General features: G+C 41.3%; 1 long non-coding RNA gene across 1 annotated transcript; it reads right to left on the bottom strand.

Annotated features, from left to right (window-relative positions):
• Positions 1-5,298: 5,298 nt before the first annotated feature.
• On the bottom strand, positions 5,299-9,872 carry LOC106609948 (uncharacterized). The gene is made up of 6 exons (XR_006770768.1): positions 9,642-9,872; positions 7,581-7,679; positions 7,390-7,501; positions 6,848-6,939; positions 6,550-6,639; positions 5,299-6,286 (listed from the first exon to the last, which is right to left on the bottom strand). It is a non-coding gene; the product is annotated as an uncharacterized lncRNA (long non-coding RNA).
• Between the last annotated feature and the right edge of the window lie 208 nt (positions 9,873-10,080).

The raw sequence follows: 10,080 nt of genomic DNA, 5'->3' as shown, positions 1-10,080 counted from the left end.
GACAGATCAGTGCCTCTGGGAAATGCTTTTGGGAGGAGTTGAGAAGGGTTTGGACGCTCATCCTGGTCTGGTTCATACCCAGGATGGGCACACGATCACAGGTGGTAAAAGAGGGGAGGGCAGTGAATGACAGAATATAACTTAATTCTCAGTAGCCTACTTATTTGTTCATCTGTTAGAATTAAAATGTTCCATTCTTACACAGGAAAGCTTTCTTGTGATCCTCTGTCAGTTCCTCAAACACCTCCCAGAATGTGATGATGTTGGAATGCCCCCAATTAATATGGTGAAGCAATAGACACTTGACACGATTCAAACCATTTGTCAAATCAATGCATCAAAACAACATTTTAGCTAGGTTGCAGAACGTGTTACACAGAACATGTTCAACATGAATCCAAAATCAACCCCTAGGACACTTGTTTTTTTTAGGCTCCATCTTGCCCTCTGATAGGCTAGGTGACCTTTTCACCATAACGTATATGTTCTTACTTGTCTAATGCTCTCAGATGTAGACAATTGGCTAGGGGCCGAGTTGGGACTGAGCTTCAGTCATGTAGTAACACATGGTTCTGACCTGTTTCAGCGTTTCCCAGTCAACGTTCTCCTTCCCCACCATCACTCCCCTCAGTTCCTCTGGCTGGTAGAACTCCACCACGTCCATGTCACACACCTTGAAGAAGCCTTTCCTGAACTCTTCAAACACCACCTCTACTGACTGGTTGAAGATGTAGTTCACATAGGTGTCAACAAACTCCTTCCTGTCAAAAGAATGACAGACAGAGTCAGATATCCATTGAGTTGTAGCTAGCATAGGTTGGTGTCAATTCCAGTTGGTGTCAATTCAAGGAATGAGAAGCCCTATTTACTTTCAATGATGGTTTTTCCATTCATACAATTACATTTCAGGTTGAGATGATTTTGCCAAAATGGAATTGACCCCAACCCTGGTAGCTGTAGCAATGGAAAAATGTGTGCAGAACGACAGATTTTTACCTTGTCAGCTCGGTGATTCAATCCAGCAACCTTTTGGTTACTGGCCCAACGCTCTAACCACTAGGCTACCTGCCGCCCCAAACCTTTAAAACCTTGAATACACTACAAGTTTGCATTTCCTGTTGTGCAGGAAATTGTCAACAACAAAAGAGTGATCAAATTAAGATCCTACGTCTGTATTATGTTACATATTATTTGTTCATTGATCAAACTGTTTAAATGCAATACATACTGAGAAAGTCATGTCCATGTTTTCGACATCATCATCAGGATAATCCAAGATGTACTGCAAACTCCTTCAAAAGCATTGAAAATAATGTGACAATAGATGTGACAATTATAAATCGTCAATCAATAAATCATGATGCATTAATCAATAAAAAACGATTTATCCAAATAAGTAATCATTGTTTATCCACACAGAGCAAGTGCCATGCCCATGAGAGGCAATTTCTTAATCTGTCCTTTGTGTCCTTATAAATACAACTGCCTGTAATATAATACATTACTGACTAAAGGATAACAATATGTTATGGTATAAACTTACCCTGCTTCAATGGGGCTAAACTCTCTCAGGTCCTCTAAAGAGGGCTTGATGTTCACCAGCTTCTTAAAGAATGCCATGGGGAAGGGCAAGTGCACCATGTTGTTGTTGTACAGGGCCATCCCACACAGAACCCCAAACAGGAAATACGCTTCTCTACTCTAGGCTGTTAGTGAGGATGGGTTGGACAAGAGACAAGAAATATGCCATGAGGGAAAGTATAGGACATGCTGTTGATAACCTGATAACCTGCTTGATATGCAGTAAAGGGAAGGTACTGTGGGTTCTAGAATACAGTAGTAGGGTAGTAATACAGTAGTAATTCTGTAGTAGTTCCTGTCTAGGAACATAACATTACAGTGTTTCACTAACAGCACATTTGAAGCTATTTGAAAGTACAATGATTATTGATATAGAAATAAAATAATTTAAAATAATTTCCCTAAACATGCCGTCACCTTTGCAGGGAACCAGGCCAGCGTCTTGGTGTCGTTGTACATGAACATCCCAGACTCGGTTTAGCCACCCTGATTTATAGTATCTGCTGTATATTATAATAATATACATTGAGAAGCAAGTTTCATTACGTTTCTGAGTGCGGCATTGATGTTAAAAACGTTTATCTTGCTGTGCAGATTCATCAAGAAAGGGTAATGAGGCATACCGGGTGCTGCAGTGGTCTAGCTGTGCCACCAGAGATTCTGGGTTCGAGCCCAGGCTCTGTCGCAGCCGGCCCCGACCGGGAGGTCCATGGGGTGATGCACAGTTGGCCCAGCGTCGTCCGGGTTAGGGAGAGTTTGGCCGGCAGGGATATCCTTGTCTCATCGCGCACTAGCGACTCCTGTGGCGGGCCGGGTGCAGTGCACACTGACCAGGTTGCCAGGTGTACGGTGTTTCCTCCGACACATTGGTGCGGCTGGCTTCCGGGTTGGATGTGCATTGTGTCAAGAAGCAGCGTGGCTAGGTTGGGTTGTGTTTCGGAGGACGCATGGCTCTCGACCTTCGCCTCTCCCAAGTCCGTACGGGAGTTGCAGCGATGAGACAAGACTGTAACTACTACCAATTGGATACCACGAAATTGGGGAGAAAAAAGGGGTAAAATAATCATTTAAAAAAAGAAAAAAAGGGTAATGACAAAAGATGACAGGTGTCTTATATACATCCTGAAAGTGATGTAAAAGAAAATGTACAATGCATCTCAATTAAGGAGCTTCTTTGTCTAATGCAGCCTAGGACACTTTCATCTGCACTGAAAATAATGAACTTTAGCAGGTGAGAAAGATTCTCTAGTAGGAAAACAAAAATGTTTCCTTCACTCTCTCTTTCCAGATAATTTCAGGTAAAGGAAATCTAAAGCCTCTATTGAGATGCAGCCTAGGACACTTTCTAAAACACAAACATCAAAACACCTCAAGACTGACAACAAATAGCAATCAGTGACTGAGACAAAATATATTTTTGGAACTTAAACACCAAAGCTTTACATTCTAGAAATATGCGATTGAAGTGAACCTCCTCCATACAAAAGGTACTGTCTGGAACGTTCTGGGTCTATCCAGATTGTTGGTTTGCCTTTGAAATATAGAAAAGTAAAATACATTTTGACCATAAATACAAAATTATCAGCAAGTATTAGCAATTTTTTTTCCCATGTGAGTCAGCAAAACTTTATTTAATCAAGTCTCAGTTAGGTCTCATCAGTTCTAAATAGGTTGCATTGAAATAACTGCCAACCTGGCACCAGATTGGTCCCGGAAATTGACTGGTCAAAATGGGAAAACAGCTTTATAAATGGATTGACAATACGAGCAGAGAAGCATGGACACTTCTCTGTGGAGATGGACAAGGACCTGGAGCAGGTGTTTGACCCCAGGGCCACAGGTGCGTTGAATAGGTTTACTTTTCAGAATCACCGACAGGGCCTTCTTCCACACCCCAATGTGCTTGGTCATGACAGAGGGCTTCATTGAGTCAGTCACATACAGGACATGATAACACACAGATTGGCCGAGGGATAATGGCACTGGAGGGGATGGCTGCCGTTTTACGTGTTCCTAACCAACTGTGATATTTTGTTCATTTTTTTTGCGTTGTTTGTAACTTATTTTCTTACATATTTTGTACATAATGTTGCTGCTACCGTCTCTTATGACCAAAAATAACTTCTGGACATCAGAACAGTAATTACTCACCTCGAACTGGACAAAGATTTTTTCTTTAATGAGTCCGATGCGAAGGATATACTGTTTTCTTGGAAACGGGCCCAAATCCCCATCATTTGCGTGAAGAAAAGACGGAGAAAAAGGTCAGGCTGCCTTCTGAGAATTTGTAGGAGAGTGAGTAAACCTCCACTGCCATCCGTTCTATTGGCCAGCGTGCAATCATTGGAAAACAAAATGGATGATCTACGATCAAGATTATCCTACCAAAGGAACATTAAAAACGGCAATATCTTATGTTTCACCAAGACGTGGCTGAACGACGACACTGATAATATAGAGCTGGTGGGATTTTCCATGTATCAGCAGTACAGAGAAGCTATGTCTGGTAAGACAAGAGGTGGGGTGTGTGTCTACTTGTCAATAACAGCTGGTGCGCAATGTGAAGTCTCGAGGTATTGCTCGCCTGAGGTAGAGTACCTTTTGATAAGCTGTAGACCCCGCTATCTACCGAGAGAGTTCTCATCTCTATTATTCGTAGCCGTCTATTTACATCACAAACCGATGCTGGCACTAAGACCGCACTCAACGAGCTGTATAAGGCCACCTTTACTCCACACACAGACGCATACAAAGCTCGCCCTCCATTTGGAAAATCTGACCATAGTTATATCCACCTGATTCCTGCTTACAAGCAAAAACTAAAGCAAGAAGTACCAGTGACTCGTTCAATGTGGAAGTGATCAGATGATGTGGATGCTACGCCATAGGACTGTTTTGCTACCACAGACTGGAATATGTTCCGGGATTCATCCAATGGCATTGAGGAGTATACCACCTCAGTCATCGGCTTTATCAATAAGTAAATCGATAACGTCATCCCCACAGTGACCGTACCTACATATCCCAACCAGAAGCCATGGATTACATGCAACATCCGCATCGAGCTAGAGCTGTGGCTTTCAAGGAGCGGGACACTAATCCATATGCTTTAAGAAATCCCGCTACGCCCTCAGACAAACCATCAAACAGGCAAAGCGTCAATACAGGATTAAGACTGAATCCTACTACACCGACTCTGATGCTCGTTGGATGTGGCAGGGCTTAAAAACTATTACGGACTACAAACCCAGACGCGAGTTGCCCAGTGACGCGAGCCTACCAGACGAGCAAAATGCCCTTTATGCTCGCTTCGAGGCAAGCAACACTGAAGCATGCATGAGAGCACCAGACTGCCGTAGTCCCTGTGCCCAAGGAAGCAAAGGTAACCTGCCTAAATGATTACCGCCCTGTAGCACTCACTTCGGTAGCCATCAACAGCATCATCCCGGACACCCTAGACTAACTCCAATTCACATTCTGCCCCAACAGATACACAGATGATGGAATCGCAATCGCACTCCACACTGCCCTTTCCCATCTGGACAAACGGAGCACCTATGTGAGAATACTGTTCCTTGACTACAGCTCAGTGTTCAACACCATAGTGCCCACAAAGCTCATCACTAAGCTAAGGAGCCATAAGATTGCTGAACAATTAATCAAATGGCCACCTGGACTAATTATATTGACCCCCCCCTCCATTTGTTTTTACACAGCTGCTACTCAGTGTTTATTAACTATGCATAGTCACTTCACCCGTACCTATATGTACAAATTACCTCAACTAACCTGTGCCTCCGCACATTGACTCGGTACTGGCACCCCCTGTATATAACCTTGTTTTATTTTATTTCCTTTCTCAAATTATTTTGTGGGAGCATAGAATTTGCTCTACTTCACAATCATTCCAGAGGCATCCTCAAAGTGTACACATTATGTTTTAGCCCAGCACTACCACGCTTGATTCAAATAATCTCTGGTTTTGTTAATTTAGCCTAGTCTAAATCTTCCAGACAGCGAATGAACAAGGACAATAGAAGTTGGCTACAGCACAAACAGATATACGACTACGTTATTGTTGATTAGTTGAATTTGGGGTGACACACTTTAAACATTTTAAATGGACGGCAATATTACCGAGGACCTGCAGCTTGTCGGGGTGCAGTCTGAGGATAGCAGCAGCAACGGCTTCGGTGAGATCTGTCCTTCTGTGCTGTTTGTGAAGGACATTCAGGAGCTCAGGGAGAACCAGATAGACCCTCAAGCCCTCCACTCCAATGGGCTTCTCATACAAGGAGGGAAGTAGTGTGTGCTGGACAACAGCTTCAACCTTTCAGTTCAGTATGTGACTGAACATGAACAAAATAAGGAAACAACAGTAAATGCTAGTTACTTATATCATACTTACTTCTGTACTTTTTTCCATTATTTTGAATCACATTCTGAGATCCATTTGTCAATGATTTCTTCAGCTTGTTGAGTCATTTGACCTGAGATTGACCTTCAGTCTCCTGGGAAGATGACAATGTGACGCAAAAAAAATAAAAAAATCACAGCAACGTTAAGTACAAAGGACAAACCATGTCCTGTTTTGCTAACTAAATGCTTCAAACCAAATAGTGTCCATACCTGACCAAGAGCGCACAATGCAAGGAATGGTTCCCTCCGACAAAAATGTGTTCGATCTTCTGGTCGTCGGTCTGATCTGAAATGTTGATAAAAAATAGTCGCTGATCAAGTTAATGTTATTTCATGTTTTACTTCATGTTATTTTAGTTGAGTAGTGAAATAAGTATTTTGTTGAGTTGAAGTTTATTCAAGTTTGATCTGTTCTGAAAATGCATGCACTCCAGGTAATGTTATGTAATAAATGACTTTTTTGTTGTTGTTGTACTGTCACAATATTTTGGTCAATTCCAGATTATGTCTAATGAGTGTAGCCTCCCTTCCACAGGCTATCTGGGTCACCTTTAACATTCGAGGTCGTAGTTCATCCTGGAGATAGTTGTGTCCAAGCTGTCCATAGCGGCCTAAGCCAAATGTGAACGCCACACCTCCCTAGAATAAAATCCACACAGACAGTTGTCATACAATGTTTTCCTCTAGTTAATGAGGATGATTCAATAAGAATTTCCAGGGAACTAAAAACTACAACATTGAGACACCCATATAAATAAATACACATAAAATGTAGACATATTGTATGGTCAAAACAACATTTAGTTTAAATGATAGGGAAAAGTATTATGTCAGACAGTTAAACAACCTTTGTCAGAACGGCAGTATGTTCTCCTCCACATGAAATCAAAACAGTCTTCTTCAGATTCAGGCAATCAACAGGAGCTGGAGCATGTCGGTCTACAGAAAATTGGGTTAATTTTATTATTATTATTTTTATTACAATGCCTCCCAGTAGGGGGGGGGGGGGTGCAGGAATCAGGAGCAGGAGAGCAAGGAAGTTCCAGTGGCACAAAACGTTTATTATGGTAGTCCCGAACTCAATAACAACATGAGGGAAAAACACGCACAAAACGAAGTCGCCACACACAGGGAAACTAATTACACACACGGAGGAGAAACCTCCACTCCTAAACAAAGTCTCGAAAACGGTAACACTACCGAAATAAAACGAAAACCCCATGGTGCAGACACTCACCCCTAACGTGGAACACATACAAACATTCCCACACAAAGACTAGGTGTAAATAAACCCACCGAAATCAACTGACACTGAATTACTATAAGGTATTGCTCACATTTTTTTGGGGTAAGCTACATATAAAGGTATCATTATGGAATGGAACCCACCTGGGACTATTGGCTTTGTCCAAGCAGAGAACCCGGCCCTCTTCAGACAGTTAAACCGTATGAGAATTTCCGCAACTCAGAGCCCGAATCATCTCCTTACAGTTCACAATCTCTAAAGCACATAAAACATTGGATTCCGCAACTCAGAAAAATATATTATAAAAATTGATTGGAAAGGAGATTAGACCTACTCCGTTTCCCTGTGAATCTTCTCCCATCTTGGTCCTCTTGAATCCGCACGACTGACGCTTGTCTCCCATTATTTCTGATAAACGCGACCATACTGTTACCTGCGGACAGATCCTGAATTTTAGATTTTAGATTGAGGTATATAAAATCAATGCAACTAATATCAGTTTTGGTCGTATCTAAACCATTCGGCTTCACTAAACCAAAGCCATTATGACTTTCTTCTGTATTCACAAATGTAAATCACCAATCCACAAATGTAAATCACTTTCCACAAATGTAAAACACTTTCCACAAATGCAATTCACTATCCACAAACAAACACCTTTTGATTTGTATTTCTAAATCGATATATTGCATTAGAAATTTTTTTATAACTGCAGATATGCAGGTCATTTCCAAAGGCCTTCTCACGCGTAGATAAAGTTATCACGCGTAGAAAGCGATTTGTAGCCATAGAAAAAAAGGTTTGTAGCCATAGAAAGCGATTTCTATAAATCGCTGGCAGCCTCTCGTTCGGCCATGTTGATGACTGCCTTTCAAGGCTGCAGATATAATATGTTAACCATATGTGTAACCATAGTATGTCCAACATAAATAATCGACACCCGAGCAATAGATTACTCTATATTTGCAACACTATTGCGGTGTACACCCGTTCATCACCCAAATAGTTGAATTAGCTGGCCAGTGTGATAGCACCACTAAAAGTGAAGGATATGTCATACATTGTAAATTATTATAATCCATCCGCTGTCTCATGTTGCACAGACGATGAGCATTAAGGAGACATAAATAATGCTTGAAACATTACCACCTAGTCGATACCTACCTATTTGCATTTCAGGGGAACTGGCTGCTACACCTACTTCATGCTGTCAGCATAAATGCTGAACTGTAAATTGTTTCTGTAACGTATACGCTGGGAGTCGGGAAGCAAGTTCAGGAAGTGACTTTTAATAATAAATAACACAAGGAACAAAGCAAGAACCACGAGTAGTGTACAGACATGAAACAACTGAACAGAAACAATAAGGCCTAGGGAAAGTACCGAAGGGAGTGACATATATAGCATATTGAGTCCAGGTGAGTCTGATGAGGCCCGGAGAGGAGTATACGTGACAGTTCCGGAGTTTGAAAAGAACCATGCCTCAAAGACGTCCTTCAGATTTGCCCTGTTTTTTTTATTTTTCAGATATTAAAATAATTACCAAGCTTCATTTTTAAGCTCACGTTTATCATAATTATTTCTAAAAAGATCTGTCAGCAGTATTTTGCAGAGGGTGCACACTGACTGGACCAGGGAAAGAGTAAAGAAAATACTAAAATTGCTTACATTTTTTGGTTATTCTACTTCATACCAGTGTGGCAGTTGTACTAAACTCCTAAGGCATAAAAGTTCTTAAAGAATAAATGTGCATAATTGATTAAAATGACAATTATACAGGTGAAGAGGTATATGATAAACTATGCGGAAAATAGGGATGGGAGTTTGAAATAATTGTATTATTCGAATAGTATCATACATTTATTTCTTATATCTGGATATTTGAAATACATGTGTGTTTTAAAAAAAAAAACATACGTTTTTAAACTGAGCACGGAGGGAGAGAGAGACGCCAAGGGAACTCGGCTACAGCCAAGACCACTAGAGGTTGGGGGGGGGGGCAGTGCCCCTGTGGACCCCCTTGTGGCCCCCTAAATGTGGAGTATGAAATAATTTTTACATAGCTCATTTTTGCTATCGTTCTTTTTTTACATCCGTTATTAGACAGTGGCAACGCGGAACATGGTCTTTTGCCTGCTAATGCCTGCTAATGCCTGCAATGCAGCGAAGAAAACGATATGACAACAATAACGTCTAATGTAACTGGCCCCTCTAACAGTACAACTGGCCCCAGCTTGCCCCCCCCCCAGTTGAAATGGTCTAGAACCGCCACTGGCCAAGACTAGCTAGCTAATTTGCAGCTGCAACAATATTATTTATTATCATTCTATATAACAGTGCCTGTCTTGACTGGAGTAGCCTATTGGATTCGACAACACTTCCTGTAGCTACTCACCCCAACGCTAGAATCCAATGCTGACGAAAATACCAGTCATTAAAAACCAGCAGTATTTCAATCTTCTCGATTTGACAGTTGGGATAATTAGGAGTACACCGCCGTATCTCATCTCTCGATTGAGGTACGTTTTCTGAGCCAAAACTGTCGCCGGCTCCGCGATCTCTTGATCATGGCATAGCCGCCTTCCGAATAGAGAGCGAATGTAATAATCGTCTAGTCGGATTTTGGCTAGGCTACAATGCCTTCAGAAAGTATTCATACCTTTTGACTTATTCCACATTTTGTTGTGTTACAGCCTGAATTCAAAATTCTATAAATATTTGTTTTCTCTCACCCATCTACACACAATACCCCTTAATGACAAAGTGAAAACATGTTTTTAGAATTTTATTGCACATTTATTGAAAATTAAATAAGTAAATTAAATATTTCTGTA

This window comes from Salmo salar, chromosome ssa08 (genome assembly GCF_905237065.1).
Source record: "Salmo salar chromosome ssa08, Ssal_v3.1, whole genome shotgun sequence".
Taxonomy (NCBI): Eukaryota; Metazoa; Chordata; class Actinopteri; order Salmoniformes; family Salmonidae; genus Salmo; species Salmo salar.
This window is presented reverse-complemented; position numbering and strand designations above follow the sequence as displayed.